We start from the raw sequence: 18,102 nt of genomic DNA on the forward strand, positions 1-18,102 counted from the left end.
TGAGATTAAAAACTCCTAAGTAGTTTAATTTTTTTTTCGATATAAGAGGTCTTATTCTTCAAAACTTTGAGAGAGAAAAAGAGATTTTTCATGTTAAAAATTTATATAAACCATATGATACAGTTATCTTAATATATTCATATTCCATTACCTAAAATGTTGAGAGTGTTGTTGCAGATATATAATTTGAAAGAATTAAAAATTATAGCGTCAACTTAATCATCTTCGCTTAGTTTAAACGGTCGAAAAGTTTAAATTTTAATATCTCTAACATAATAATATCCATAATTTTATAGCCTTGAACTTTTTAAAAAAAATTAATATGTTCTTTATAATATTTATGTAACGTTTAAGATTTAATACTCATTAATTCACACAAATACACATGAAACACTAGTTTCAAGAGATTAATCAAGAGAAAGTTTTAGAAAAGCAAGAATTAATTAAAGAAAAATAACCCATTTAAATTACTCAATAAAAATAGCAAGTAAACGAAATTAATGAAAAACCCTAAAAAGTGGAATAAAAAGACAACTAAACCCTTGACACACATCTAACGAAAGACACAAAAACAAAGTGGGGGTGGCTGAAGTGCTGAGCAACTTCCCTTGTGCAAGCAAGGGAAGGAGACAAAAATTACAATGCTCATTGAGAGGGATTCAGTCCCTGGTCTGCAGGGCGGTATTCTCTACCTATTGCCAGTGGCACTAGCTGCCACTTTTTACATGGGGTGACAAGTATATTATATATTCAATTCTTCTGCATTATATGCATATATATATATATATATAGTGTCTCAATCGAGATTTGTGGGTGCCGTGCCACCCCCACGAGTACACATAGATCCACCCGTGTTTATGTATTAGAAAAATAAGAATAACAAAATGATATGTCAACATAAAATATTTGATTGACCATCAAAATTATATTAGTGCCACATAAATTGAAACAGAACAGAAGAAGATATAAAACAACATATATTATTTGAAAATGAAATAAAAAGTATTGTAAATAACAATAATTAACAAAAAAAAAATTTAAAAATTGCCTGATTTTTGCTGCTTCAATCGTGATTTTAATGTATCACCCGCAATTAATTATTATAAGTCACTTATGTATTGAAAAATTAATAATATTGAATCTACGATTTTACTATATATTATATACTATGAATAAAAAATTTCATGGTATTTTTAAAAAATAAATAAAAATTACTACATATACTCAAAGGGCAAAAGAGTAAAAACACACAAGAGATAAATGTAGAGAAATCAAGAAGCACCAAATTAATTATTAACATTCAACACATTTTTAAATGTTTTCAAATTCTTCTTGAATCAACACATACACATAATAAAAATAATAAATAATAATAATTACATTTTACTATATCACCCCTAATTAATTATTATGATTATTTAAGCATTGTGCCGCATAAGTTGAAATAGAAAAATATTATAAATCACAATGATAAAAAATTTAAATTATTTTAAAAAATATAATTGACTATCGTCAACACAAAACTCTAGACAAGGGGAATAACATATATTATTCAAAAATTACATAAAAAGTATTATAAATTCTAATAGTTAACAACTTAAAATATCTAAAAATAATTTAATATGTTATATATTTCAAAAAAATTACATGAAAAATACTAGAAATCACAATAATTAACAACTTAAAAAATTTAAAAGATGTAAAATATTTGGTCGACTCTTAAAATTATATTAGTGTCACTAAAATTAGAATAGAAGAAAAGTATTATAAATCACAATAATTAAAAATTTAAATTATTTTTAAAATATAATTGACTATCAATGCCACAAAAATTTGAACAAGAAAAGTACCGTTTATTAATTTGAAAATTACATAAAAGATATTATATATTACAATAGTTAACAACTTAAATTATCTAAATACATATTAAAATAACATATGTTGAACTCGTGCTAGATTCCAGTTGAATCCTAGAAAACATATGCAATCCTTTTATTAAAAATTTTTATTTAAATATATCAAGATTGAAAGATAAATAAATATTTTAATGTTGGACCCGTGCTGACACGGGTCATACTCCTCTAGTCTATTCATACTTCAGAGATAACAATAGCTCCTTATTAAAAATTATCTTATTTGTAATTAAAATTAGGCCAAAATACATAAAGTAACATATCTATGTATTAAATTATAAAAAATAACACTAGTTTTATGAAATTACATTTCATAGCATTTATGGCATATTTTTATTGTGTTTCTCTTTTTTTTACCGCATTGGAAAAGTAACCTTCAGTTACCCCTCTTTTCACGTCACTATTCCTTCTCTCTCCATTTTTAAAAGATATTTTCTCATTTTTTCCGCCATTAACAAAAACTTCCAGATTCACTTTTACTTTCTTTTGCACGATTTTAGCTATATCAAATCTTCATATATTTCAGGCGACACTTAATTTATCTATTTCATGTTTTTTTGGGGAGATTTTTCGACTCTAACACATCTCAAAATCAGATTTTTTTTTAAATTTTAATGGATGAACAAACACTAGAATCACAAAATAAAACTACTGGCATACGAAATTTAAATTTGGTTTCAGATTGTGGACCATCTTTTAGTATCGGCTTAACTCAAGAAGAAGTTGTTAAACTTGTTTCATCTTCTTTACAGTTTAAGAAATCTCACAGATCGAAGGATATTGGGTCAAAATTTTGCAACGATCCGGTTAAGATGACAGAAATTATGAAAAAAAAAGGCTGCAGAAAAAGCATTCTCCAAAGGAAACAAAAATTTAAAAAGAGACAGAGAAGAAAAGAAAAGCTCAAGAAATTGAAGTTTTGAGTAGTAAGGTTGATGAGGAAGTGCAGGATTCTTTTGCTGACGATTCTCAAGAGGATAGTGATGAAGAGGTATTTTTTTTTGGTATAAATGTATTTTAAGTAAATGTATTTTGCTATAAGTTTAGATGTTACTAAAGTTGTAAGTTATATGTATTTTTCGAAATACTGAATATGTATTTTATGTTTTTGATGATATGTAGAGGACAAATTTAGGAGAAAACATAGTTGTGAAGATGATAAGATAATTGTGAAAATATACTGTTAATAAATAGGTTAATACTCATGAGCAGGTTTTTTTTGCTATATGTATTTTTATATATTTAATATGTATTTTTTTAAGAATTTGTTATATTTTACACTGATAAAATACATATGCATGTTATTTTTAGTTTAACTACCATATCGGTATATTCACTATAGGGTATGCCATTGGCTATATGTATTTTTGACTTACTTTTGGTTGTATTTTTACCATAATTGATTTATATTTTTCAGTGTTGGTTGTATTTTTAGCATACTTGATTTGTATTTTTTAGTGTTGCTTGTAATTTTGATTATATGTGATATGTTTTTTCAGTGTTGGTTGTATGTTATAATTTTTTTTTGTATGCTTGAATTTTGTTTACAGATTAAGAAGTGGTAGTTTTACTTTGTATAGGCTATGCGGGACGAAATATTCATAGTTAGAAAACTTTCAAAATTTGCATCACACATGTGCTCGTACAGTGACAAAGATATTTATGGAAGCATACGCGCAATTTTAAACAAGGACCAGTTTAAAAATTTTTGCGACAATAATATTTTTGCTTATTTTATGAAGAAGCAGCAATGTGTAGTGCAAACACAGTTGTGCAGATGCGTTATGACGCTTGAGGTGAAGGATAGTTCTTCTTCTAGGATTCTGATTTGTGCTAATGGCACCTTTCTTAATTTTACTCCCAGAAAATTTGCTATTATAACTGGATTGAATTGTGTGTCAAATAGATATGACTTTATTTTTTACGAGGGTGTACCAAATAGGATGGTTGAGAAGTATTTCAATGGGGCAGAAATTATACAGAAAAGGCAACTATTTCTAGCATTCACGGAGAAAGTATGAGGGGAGAATAAAGATGAGGATGCTGAGAAATTTGTAATCCTGTATTTCCTGCATTCATTTGTGTTATGTAATGTTGAAACAGTGGTTATACCTCGTCTTCATTTCGATTTGGTCGATAGTGGAAGATATAAGGATTTTCCATGGGGTTCTTTATCTTTTGAAGATTTGGCCAGAAGTTTGAACAACCGGTCGAAAGCTGGTGGTCAATTTTATTTGATTCAGGGAATGCCACTGGCTATTCAAGTGTGGCTTTATGAGTGTTGTTTTAATGTCCCACCAAAGATTGCATCGAAGATTGATAATTGAATTTCCCGATTATTAAATTGGAAGACGATTGCACCTCGTCCACGTTTTGAGTTTTTGATGAATGCTATGTTCAATGACAATGGCAAGGTTTGTTGTTACCAAATACATATGTATTCATATGTAATTTACAGTATACATATATACATTTTCATTTACAATTGCTTAACTGATTCTTTAACATATATTATTTACTTATTATTCTAGGTTGTCTATAAGAACATACAACCAACAAAAAAGGAGCTGGCAAAATTCCAAATACCAAAGAAGGATGCAATACAACATAAACGTTCTGTTGATTCTGATGACCACTTCCAGGATCCACCACCAAGAAAGATCAATGAACATTCAAGTAAGAAACAAAAGGTTGATTCATCAACACCAGTAGCGAAGAAACCTTTAAGAAAAAAGCAAGTAAACGAGCAAACCAAAACGAGGACACCAGCTCCTCATGCTGCAAAGGGTGATGGAATGAAGACACCAATTTTCAAGCCAATTCCAACACAACAGGCATTTTCTTTAAAAACGAAGAAAGAAAAGCAAACAGCTCGGGTTATTTTTCCTCAGGTACAGTCAAAGCCAAATATTCATGTAGAGAAAGTAGCTGTCTCAAAGCCTGAGAGTCATGTTGAGAAAGAAGCCTTTATTTCTATGAAAAATTTTGATGCATTCCGTGATGAGGTAATTATTTTTTGGCAAATATTTATTTTACATGGAAAAAACTTTGTTTATTAATTTTGTATCAAAAAAGGTTCGTCGCGAGTTTAAAGGAATTCGTGGACTAATGAGAAAAAAATTCAAAAAGATGAAGAAAGCATTTGCTCAAAGGAAGGTAAATTTTTTCTTTGAAAATCTTAGTTGATTTGAATATGTATACTTATTGGACTGCCTTATACAAATATAGCATAATAACTCATTATATTATTGGACTTAATTTTTTCAGGATCAAGTTGTAGATATAGAAGCTGATAAACCAAATGTTGATGAGGGAGGGTTAGAGCAATCTGAATAATATTTCAGTCTTGATGTTGTTCAATCTTCGGATAATATTTCTGACGGTACAAAGGTAAATATTAAAGTTCAAATACAGATTTAGTTGTACTTTTAAAGATTATAGAACTTTCAAATTTGGAATTAAATTGAAGATTGACTTTAGTATGATATGCAAGTTTTATTTTTTTATGTGTTGTTTACTTATTAAATACATATGCATTGTTAATTAAATACAATTATTTTTTACATCACATGTAGTGTATATATACATTTTTGATGATGCTCACATAACAATACATATAATATCGTTTATTAAAAATATTATAACATGCTACACAGTGTGTTTTTAGTTTTGTTCAAATATATATATTTTTCAATTTGATGTTATATATCAATATGTATTTTTAATGTGTTCTGCACACTGCAAATGCATTTTTTTAGTTTTACTCATATGTATTTTTTTAACACTACATATATATGTATTTTAACACTGAGTGTTTTTTTGTTATGTTCATAAATATGTATTTTTGAGTTTTATGTTATATATCAATATGTATTTTAATGTGTTCTATACCCTGCATATCTATTTTTATTTTACTCATATGTATTTTTTAACACTTCATATGTATTTTAATAAAGAGTGATTTTTTTTGTTATGTTCTTTAGTATGTATTTTTGAGTTTGATGCTATATATCAATATATATTTAAGTGTATTTGTATATACATATATTCATTTTTCATAAAAAAAAAATATATTTTGTTTGACTCAAGTATTAATATGTTATTTGAATTTGTATATGTATTTGTAGCAACAACATGCAGACAAAGATCCTGACCTCCAGAATATGAATTATGTTGGTACCGAAAGATCACCACAAGGATTAAGTTCGGAGGTTGATCAGGAATTGGAGGTAAATTTGCTTAGTAAAAAGGTAAATAATTATGTTTCATATATATATTCATTTGAATTCACATATATAAACAGATACAAGTACATGTTTGTTTGATGTTTTAATTTTTTTAGTTGTTTTCAAGGGGTGCACTGACTTGCATTCCGAAAAAATGAATGTTGAAATTAATTCTCAACAATTAATTCCTGATGAGCTTCTCCAAAGTATAAATTTGGATTACTTACATTCTGAGAAGGTTGTTCAACATGATTGCTGAGTACGTATAGTGTTGTTAACTTTGTCTTCATGTCATGTAATAATCCAGAGGACAATTAATTTTTTTCTTTTATTTTTTTGCAGACCAGCGATGAGAAAATTAATGAAATAATTTTGTCTGATTCGTAATTCACAATCCGTGATAAGATGTTACTGAGCCTAAATGCCTATCAAATACAAAGCATCATCATATATCCATCGGCAAACCGTCAAGAAGAACATGAAATTTTGGATGCAAAAACTTCTGAGACTATTACTGAAGATCATGCTCAAGTATGTATCTTACTATAATATATTTAGAGTTTATTTAGGTTCAATTTGATAGAAAAAAAGTAATATTCCTTTTTAAATTTTTTTGTTAGATAAACAGAGGAATCACTGATTTGAGTTCAAATTCACTGGTGAATTCAGAGGTCGAACTTGCTACAGAGGAGCAAGTTAGGACACCTCCTAATACACAAGAAGTAACCAATGATAAACAGAGGGATGAAAAATTGTGACCTGATTTACAAAACACAATTTCGGATGAGTTTCTACCTAGCTTGAATGTCTATGATCAAAAAAGCATCATGATTTATCCATCCGCTAATCTTGAAGTTAACACTCCCAGACCAAAGTTAAGGATTAGGCAATCATCAAAATTCAAGAATCGCCATACACCAAAAAATTTGGTTCAACAGCTGGTAAGTACAATAAGATATATATAATTTTTATGTAATATGTCTTGCAAATACGTTTGTATTTATTAAGTTTTTGTATTCTATAATTATATAGGGAGCTCAGCAGGGCTAATACGCATATTCCCCCCAGAAACATCCATTTTTATATCACCCGATTGATGGGATAATAGATACAAAGATTGTCAAGAACTTCAACAACTGGATTTCTGCCGACCTATTAAAAGCTACTGCCAAGAGGTAGTTCTTTTGAATTGCTTCAAATTATTTTTTTGTATCAATAGATGTTTTCATGATTTACCATCTCCTTAAAATACCTAGGAAAGGAAAAATGGATCATTACAAGAGGGGAAAATCAGAAATTCCAAAGATGCATTTTGGTGTTGAGACTGTTGAAGACAAAAATTGGTTCTATACGATGGGGTTTGCAGATCAGACATGGACATACTCGGTTAGTATATTATTTTAAAAAAAATTTCATTTCGTCTGTAACAATACTTAAAAATACATATTCGGGTACATTGAAAATACATATGGTTTAACATATATGTATTTTTAAGTATTCAAAGTATGACATAGTATACTACATCACACACTGTTGCATATACTATTAGATAACATTGACTGCATGTAACTGAACTTTAAGAATGCAATTTTAGATACACAAGTCTTCTACATTAATATAAAAAAAATGCATATGTATTTTTTTCTTGTATACACTTTAATATTTAGAATACAATTTTTTTGAATGCTCTAAATTTTATGGTATTCACTAATGCAGCATATTGATGTCTGCTTATACTACTTGAGGAAGAAGTCGAAGTATGTTCCGCACAGTTCGTGCAAAAACGAGCCAAACAAATCATACAAATACAGTACAGTTGACTGTAACTTTATGAACGCGATTAGATCTTTGAATGATGTATATTTTATGGAACATCAAAACCTTAATGCTGGAGGACATGAGCACCATCTTATTGAATACATCAATGAGTTCCGTATGCATGTTGCAGTGCCATGGCATACAGTGGAAGACATTGTTATTCCGATCAATATAAAGAAAAAACATCACTGGGTTCTCGCAATTTTATCATTTTCAGAGAGGGGTGTATTCTTGTATGATTCATATGAATCCAGTGGTCATTATGCAGTTGTTCTTGCTGAGATCGAGAAAATAGCAACGATTATTTCATTGTGTCTCCAAGCTTGTGATTTCTATATTAAGAAAGGAATTGATCTTCAAAACCATCCAAGATACAAAGACAAAGAATCCTCAGATATGTTTGATGTTTTATTTGAAGATGATTTGCCTCAATAACCGAGTGAAAGCTTGTAAGTTTCAATTTACATATATATTTCACTATTTAATCAGATTTGTTATTTTTTTGTAGGGATTGTGATGTCTTTATGATTATGAATGCAGAGTACCTTTCTTATGGTCACAAAGTTATTGCGACTGAGTTCGACCCCAGCGCACTACGTATAAGATATGCTGCACTTTTGTGGGACTATGGGATCCAAAAACAAGAAGCAAATGTCATTAGTAATGTCAAAGCACCATTGAGGCCTGCAAGGCAAAGTAGAATAACTAGTGCCACTGAAGTTGTTGATGTATGATGGTTGAGGAATTTTTGACTTTTTGTATTTTAGAAACTAGTTTATGGATTTAGGTTTAGATTGTACAGACTAATTTTTATGTTTTGAATTGGTTCTATTTCATGGAGTTCTACCATTTACTGTGAGATATTGTTAAAAAAACTTACGTAGCTTTTATATTATTTTTAAAAATACATATATCGTATAAATCAATTGTATTTAGCCTAAAAATACATATACAGTATTAAAATCAAATATTGCAAAACTACATATAGAACATTCATAATATGTATTTTACTATGTTGTTGTTGTTCTTTAAAGTTTTTCACCACCTTCCTATATTGTTCAATATAACATGTAGTGCGAGATTTATGGAGTTCTACCTTTTACTGTGTGATTTAGTTAAAAAATACATATGTAGTTTTCATATTATGCAGAAAAATACATATGTTGTATAAATCAATTGTTTTTCAGCATAAAAATACATATGAAATGTTAGAATCAAACATTACAAAAATACAACTGCAACACACCTTATGCATTTTGAGGATGTTTTCATTACCTATAATTATAAATTAGGATTTAAATTAAAGTGAAATTTCAAAAATTATTGCAGTTATTTATAAAATAAATATACGGTATTGATATTTTGCTACAAAATACATATGGATTAAACATTAAAAATATTTATCAAAAAAATACATATGACGTGTTAATATAAAGCTAATGAAAAATACATATAGATCAAACCTAATATGTAATTTTGATATGTGTTCATTTTAAATCATTATACAAGAGAATTTGAATTCAGATAAATTTGACATTTTAATGCAGTTATTGATTTGATTTTAGTTACAAAATACATATGCAGTGATGATATTTTTATTAAAAATACATATGGATTATACATCAAATGTATTTTTACAATGTGAATACATATGCAGTAATAACATTATGCAATTCAAACATATATTTGCAGAATATGTCACATATATTTAAACATTTGAACAATTAGGAATCATATGCTTGTTTGGTTAATCAAAGTTACCACCTTTAACCTAAAATATATTTACTATGTCAAAAATACATATGAATTGCTGCTAGAAAATACATGTGTAGTGTACAGTTTTTGAAACATATATAGCTCCATTATTCAAATATTACTATCTTCAATTGTCAAATGATCCATAAATGCATTAACTAAACTGAATTAGTTCATCATTATAAAAAAAAAAATTGTTTTAAGAAATAATACAAAAGAAAAAATGTATCATTTGCGATATTTTCTACAAGAACGCCTATTGTGACCCTTAGCCCCACAACCACCGCATGAGTTGATATTCTTCTTTTCAAACATATCCCGACCTGATTTTCCACGATCCTTCTTTGTAGGTCTTCCTGGAGGTCTTTTGAATTTTGAAGGCAGTACTATTTCATCACGTATGCTCTCTGAAATTATCCAGTCATCATTGTGTGGCAACGGATAGATTGGAACATCATATGTCTTCAAAACAGTTTTTGTTTAAACAAATTTGAATAGTATGGGCCCTTCTCAAAATTCTTTTTCTCCAACACCGCACAAGCATGTGCACATGGTACCTCATCTATTTAAAAAGCATTACATGAGCACTTTTTTCCTTGATGCAAATAATGAAGTGCTTTTGTTTGTCGTGTACCGTATACACATATTCTGTGGCTGGTACAACCTGACATAAAAAAATAAATTAAATGCACTGATACAAAAAGATAAATTTCATATTTCATGATATGTTGTAAGCACATCAGTATTTTTGAAAAAAAAAATACTTATGCAAATAAAAATACATATGCAGAGTACTTTTTTACAGAGCAGCCAAATACATATGCAGTTGTTAATAATTTTCAATACAACAAAATTCATCTGCAAAATACATATTATGTTTTTAAATTTTCATATTTTTTATGTTGTATATCTTTTCATTAATTTACAACTGCATGGAAAGTATTTTCATATTTATGTTTCCATAGTTATAGTTTTCACAAATCTAAAAGGTCGTACCGTCATACAGGTACACAAAGCCTCGTTCTCACTGAGTATGTCATTAAACTTTCTAATGAGTGTTGTGAAGCTATATGAAGCCTCTTGCCTATTTGCACAATTTCATTTTGCAAATAGTATTTAAACTTCATCAAGAAAGTCATAAATTGACAGTTCTCCAGCTGATACAAGCACTTCGTTTATTGACTACGCAATGTTTGAAGTTAAAGTCCATCCTCGGTGAACTGTTGCATATGACCTAACCCACTTTTCGTAACCCACCAATTCCAAATATTCTTCACCCTCATATCAGCTGCCTCAACTTTTTTCATTAACATGTGGAATTCTGACTTTGAATATGATTTGGCCATTGTATAAAAGATCTCCGACAATGCATCGTGTGACTTTCTGTAAAGTTTTTCCACATTTCCCCATAAGTGCCACATACATGCATAATGTGGAACATCTTCGTACACATCACCAACAACCTTTATGATGCTTAGATTCCTATCAGATACAACACACATGTTTTGTCTTACCCCGTACGCTTTCTTTAGATTCTCGAAGAACCACGTCCAGGATGCATCATTTTCAAAATCAAGCACACCATATGCTAAAGGAAATATATGACCTGTATACATAATTCACCATTTTCAGAATCAAGCACACCATATGCCAAATAAAAAATATAAACTGCACAGCGCAGGCCGATTTAAATACAGTTAGGAACTGCATATGTATTTATTACAAATATAGGTCAATTAAAATGTATATTTTATCTACCAGAAATGGTATCAATTACATATAATAAAATATAATTGCACCTAACTATCAAACATAATCAATTTTACATGTTTCATTCAGGAAACTTTGAAAATATATGTAATTACATACAGATATGTATATATGAATTTGATATATGTATTTTTCAAGTCAACAATAGAAATACAAAAAAATACAATCAGTTATACAATGTAATTATTATTAAATGATACTAACCTGCTCCGTCCGTTGTACATGCTGTTACAAATGCTCCAGTATATATTCCTCTCAGATGACTAGCATCAACAACTACGACTGGTCTACAATGATCGAATCCTTTAATGAATGCATGTAGAGCGATAAATACATACAAGAACGCATTATCATCTGTCTTCTTCATTCTTATATGTGACTCCGGATAAGTAGTATTCAGCACATATAAGTATGATGACAGTTTCCCATAAGATGTTGATGGCTTACCCCTCAACTCTTCTAAAGCTCTTTCCTTGGCCCTCCAACATAAAGTGTATGTCAAATTCATACCAAAATCTTCCTTCATGTTATTTTTTATTTTCGTAGCACTGTATTTTCGTTTGTGATTTTTGAATTTCTGTTTAACCATACTAGCTATCAACATACTAGTTGCATGCACCTTTGGATAGATCTTGTCCTTCACTGGGCAAGTATGTTTAGGTATGAATCTTCTAGTTCTAAATATTCCAGTGTCTCCCATGCCTGATGCATGCATTAAGAACTCGCAGTTTCTTGATTTGCAAAACAATGTATAACTGCATCAAACATGATTAAATATATTCAAAATACATATCCAAAGTAATATTTAACAAAATTAGAGTGATACAGAATGTACGTACGTTTTCTTACTAGACCTTTTACTGCGTGTTTGAAACTTTTTCTTAATTGCATAGTCCTTCATAACTGACTTCAAAAAAAATTTTATCAAGTAAACCTGATTGTCCTCAACATGCTTGTGATGTGGGTTTGAGATAATCACCTCAACAGTATCCATCTTAAAAAATCTAATGCTTGTGTATCTTCACAAACCACCAAAGCTCCTTCATTTGTTGTATTTATCAATGTTTACAAGTTGTTACAGTTGATTCCTATTTCAGCAACACATATAGATGAACTTGCCAAGTTGTTCCCTACAACTTTATTCAAAGTGCTTACATATAAAGGAAGACAATTCATGTCTTGTATCAACTTTTTCTGCAATATAAACACCTTCAAACCCATATCGTTATGTATTTCTATCTGCCCTGCATTAGCAGTGATTTGATATTCCACTAAAATACGTTTTCTGGTTAAATCCACACTTAAGTGAGATGCCAAAATATGGTGCAGCTCAACGAATGTTGCTTATGTGCTCAACAGTATAGCATCAGTGACATATTCTTCAAAGTTCTTTTCGTACGTCTATCGGCCAGAGTGCTTCACAAGGACTGGTATGCTTCCCATTTCTACTTGATTTAACCAATAAATAAACAACTATACATATTTGTCAGATATCACTTATTTTAACACACTATTTACAGCTTTAAGTGCAGACAAAGTTACCCAGCCAACATCTCAATTTATAAAATACATTTTAACAATATTTGTTTAAAGTTACATACAAATACAACAAAAGTTTTCAACCAAATGCAGAAAATACTCCATCAAACGGAAGTAAAGTAGGTACGAAATATTTTTTCACATATACACTTATATTCTCAAATTTCGAAAAGCAAAACAAAAATACATATGCAATGTTAACATAAATCATATCAAAAATATATATGCAGTGTTAACATTAAGCGTATAAAAAAAATACATCTGCAACATACATAATTTGTAATTTGATATGTTTTATACATATTTGTCAAATGTCACTTGTTATAACACGTGCTTTTCAGACTTAAGTGCAAACAAAGTTACACAGCCAACAACTCAATTTAAAAAATACATTTACATTACATTTCCTTAAAGTAAAATACCTTTTCAAATATACATTTATACTATAGAATTCTGACAACAAAGCAAAAATACATATGCAATGTTAACATTAAGCAAATCAAAAATACATATGCAACAGATATTTTATACTTTTGTATGAGTTCATAGAATATCATTAAATTCAATTGATACATTCGATCATTCATTTATCTAGTATTTCAGAAAATAATTGAAGCAACTTCAATTTGAAAGTTGTTTACAATTTATTCTACTATTAAAACAATCAAAATAACAACAAACGATCCTCAAAACAATATTCGAATACTGATTTTTTTTCCCATTAAAACAACTTTAAAGCTGAAATTTGCAACGGATACTTGAATTTCAATTTTACTGCTACCTTGAGAATTTGTTTTTAAATTCTTTCACATACAAATTAAAGTCGACAACCAAAACTTGATAGGCACATCAGTAATGGTTAAAAAAAAAAACGAACTGAATAACAATAATGATTATGTACCTTAAACAGTAGTGATGGTTGAATTTTCAACTGACAGTTGAATTCAAACAAATGGAACAGATGAATCAACCATTGAATTTGATTTAATCAAATTACTGCATCGTTTTGTAATTGTTGTTGATTTCGAAGAAGAATCAGTCCAATTTGATTCAGCAACACCAATGCTTGAATTTCCAAAACAGGATAAGTTTAGAACAAATTGCTAAGAAAAGATGCAGCTGTTAATAGATAAAAACTAAAATTTGAATTCTCAAGTTATAACGGATGTCACATTTTTTAAGAGTTTTAAATGGAAAAGAAATCTACATAATTACTTAATTGGTAATTATACCATGTATAGCTCAACTAATTTCAGTTAATTAAGTGCAGTAATTTTTTTGTACATGTATTTTTCTAGCAACATTTTTTAAAAATACAAAATATAAGTTACTATAAAATGTAATTATCAAACTATTGCTATAAAACTAATAATTAGGCTCTTAAGTATATATCTGAATTTTACCCTTAAAATTATCTAATTAAAGAAAGAATAACCTCTGAAGTATTGCTGTAGTGAGAAAGTCTCATGGTTATTCAAATCGCTGTCTTAAATGGAGTGTTCGAAGGGAATGTTCCCCTTTCGACAAAATATAAGGAACATACTGGCAAGCCTTTAATTCATCACTCCAACAAATTAACCTACTCTCCATTTAGTTTTACTTGTTATAATTTAATTTAATATATTTATTAAAAAAATAATTAATAATATAAATATTTTTATTAAATGATATTTATATTGTATGTTAAAATTAATTTTAAAAAATAATTAATATTAAAAATAAAAGAGGAAAAAGATCGCTCCTATCTTTTTTGATATATTAAAAATAATAAGTAAAAATAGAATTATAATTAAAAAATTTGTGATAAGTAAAAGAAAATAGAGGAAGTTTTAGCTATGCCATCAGTGTTTATTTAATTCAATAACAAACATCATCATGTTGAATATTACTTTATTAATGGCACTATCAAATGTCAAGCGGCTCAAAGATTATATCCTTATTAACTCTCCATCTCCCACCGTCTAGGCTTCTTTTTTAACATAATTGGCCTCTGTACCTATTAAGAACAAAAAGGTTGAGCCCATAAGATCAAAATGTTGGGTTAATTTGCCTCTGTACCTAGAGGAAAGTTTGTGAAATGCTTTCATTCAAAAATTAAATAGTACAAACGGCATTTGGAAAAATAGAAAAATAGTACGTATCATTTAAGCAAGTTTCTTTATAATTTTAGAAAAAAAAAATAAAAAAAATTAGGAAGTTGCGTGTAATTAAATATTAGGAAACTCTCCCTCTTCATAGTCCTAATTGCACAGTATATTTCTCTTCCTAATCCCAATTGAACAAGTAATGGAGCAACAGATTTACGATTTTATTTCCTACTTCAAATCAAATTAGTACTACATATTTACTCTCTCTATATACATATATGGAAACTCGCTCCCTCAGTCAATTCATCAACACACATTCTCTCCTCAATTATTTTAGCTTGATGAAAATCAACTCTGTCAACACCAGAAATATGTGTTTGTTCAACATTGATTCAAACAAGCCCCACCTCTCAAACACCACCACCATCGTCGGCGTCATGTATGACGATGGTATCATTCTAGGTTCAACTGATGCAATTACACAGCTTAATTCTAATGTTTTTTTGTGTCATTGTACACACGAAACAGAAATTCTATTAGAAGATGCGGAAAACTTTATTCTTGATCAAGAAAATATCATGGTCAGAGCTGAGACTATTGGCACGATGTTGTCCGCATATAATGACGACACGTGGAATATACTACAAACTGGGGTTATCATTGGTGGAGGAAAGAAAATATATGAGATAAGTCATGATGGAATTGCTGTGGAGAAGTTCAATTTTGGCGTAGGAGGATATGGAGATGTTTACTTGAGTGATTTATTGGAGAAAGAATGGAAAAAGGGGATTCATGAACAAGAAGCTGAAAGAATTGGTGTCGAAAACATTATCACTAAGTATTTCATTAGGCGGTGCACGTATGTATTTATGAGATCCAGACCGTGAGTGTAAATTTGAAAGGCGTCACAAGATCTTTTCACACTTGTACACACTTTTTAAGTAAAAAGTAGAGAAGAATCTTAATAGCGCAATTGATTGATTAGTAATCTGAATAAAAAGAGTAGGCCTAGATTCAAATTTTGTCCAACAATTTTTGTGGCAATATAGTAGGGACGGAGAGATTGTGTTAAGAATAGTCGCAATTTTTATGCTACATATACTTGTTTATTTAATTTCTTATTTCTTTTCAGTTGCAATGATATGTTGATGGTATGCTAGCAGATTTAGTTTTCAATATGTACTACAGATTTTGCAATATATTCTTTCATGATATTTAATTTTTGGTTGTCTTCATCAGAATACGCCTAAAGAGGGCTATGCAACGAACCTAATCCATGGTTTTAATAAGTGCTCATACGTACCACCCTCCCCTCAATTAGAAGAATCACAATAATATTTAGCCCTGTTTCACCATGAAAATTAAAAATTTTCGGAGTTAGAATTGAAATTGAAGTTGAAGTTGTGTTTGGCCATAAATATAAATTAAATTTATTTTTAAAATCTGGTGAGAGAAATATGAGTGAAAAAAGTGCAAACGAGTTTTACTTGTTTTCACTTTTTCAAATACAATTCCAAATTGTATTTAAAATTCTCATGACGAAACACATACTGCTTCCACTTTTTCCACTAAATAAAATAATTTTCTGAAAAGAAATAAAAAAATTTCATGATCAAACGGCTACTTTATCTGCTTATAACCTGTAAATATCAACCGCGAAAAAGACCTTAAATACATTGAGTCGCATTGACAACACTGGATACATTTCAAAGCATTAACAACAACTCACAGATACTAGTTAACACAACATGTATCTATGAACTTATAAACTTGTATCTTTTGTAATACAACTTTCAATAAAAGTAAAACAACACTAGATACATATCAAAGCATTTACGGTAACTCACAGATATAAGTTAGCACAGCATGTATCTATACTTATAAACTTGTATCATTTGTTATATTAATTGCAGTAACACTGCTATAGATATGAACTAGTAAAGATGAAAAGAAAAATTAGAGTCATTAACCAACAAAAACAGGAATACAAAATAAAAAACAATAGCAAAAGGAGAAGTCAACATCGACAACAACATACCCAGTATATTCCCGAATCTCTATTCATAATGTTAATTCAAAATAATATAGCTTAAACAAACGATAATCAAAGAAATTGCATAACAAAATAACTAAAAAAATCACTTTGTAAACCCAATCGTAATTTTTTTTTTAAAAGCATAATATAAGAATTGAAGAAATTGAAGGGGACTATTCAACAGAGACTACAGGATCCAAGTGTAATAAAAGAAACACAACAAAATAAGAAGGGGACTATCCAACAGAAACTACAGTATCCAAGCAAAATACATACCATAGATCGCACAATCTTCAAGGCACTTGTATAAACCTGCAAAACAAGCAGGCTAAAACGAGGGCAACAGAGAAGGGGGAAACTGCACAAGAAGTTAAAAGAAAGGATAGCCACTAGCTTTCTGATCACAACTTTCCTTCACTAGCTAGTAGAATTATGATTAAAATCTTGAATTTCCTTCCCTTGCAATGTATATCACCACGATACAGAGTTAATAATCTCTTTTGATACGGCAAGCCAAGCTAGAGTATAGAGTTAATAAGGATAACGACACCAGCACCAACAGTTATGTCAGTGGTAGATTAGCTTGAAGAAATTGGAAGGGAAGGAATACAACAGCAACAACAAACTCAGTGCAATCCCAAAACTAAAAAAATTACTTTGTAAACCCAATCACAAAATTTACAACAAAAAATTCGATAAACAATGTCGTTTTTTTCAAAAGTATTTTTTTGAAAAAAAGGAAAAGTAAAATAAGAATAGAAGAAATTGAAGTTGATTTTAGGGAGGAAATTTACCTTAATTCAAAGGTTTGAATTAGAGAGAAAAATTGGATCGAAACTACTGTTTGAATTAAGGCTTACAAAGAGGAGAAATTGGGTTAATTTTTGGTAAAGTAAAAGCTAAAGAAAAGGAGGTTTTAACTTGTATCTCAAGTTTACCAAAAAATTGTAAATGTTGGA

This window comes from Capsicum annuum, chromosome 8 (genome assembly GCF_002878395.1).
Source record: "Capsicum annuum cultivar UCD-10X-F1 chromosome 8, UCD10Xv1.1, whole genome shotgun sequence".
NCBI lineage: Eukaryota > Viridiplantae > Streptophyta > Magnoliopsida > Solanales > Solanaceae > Capsicum > Capsicum annuum.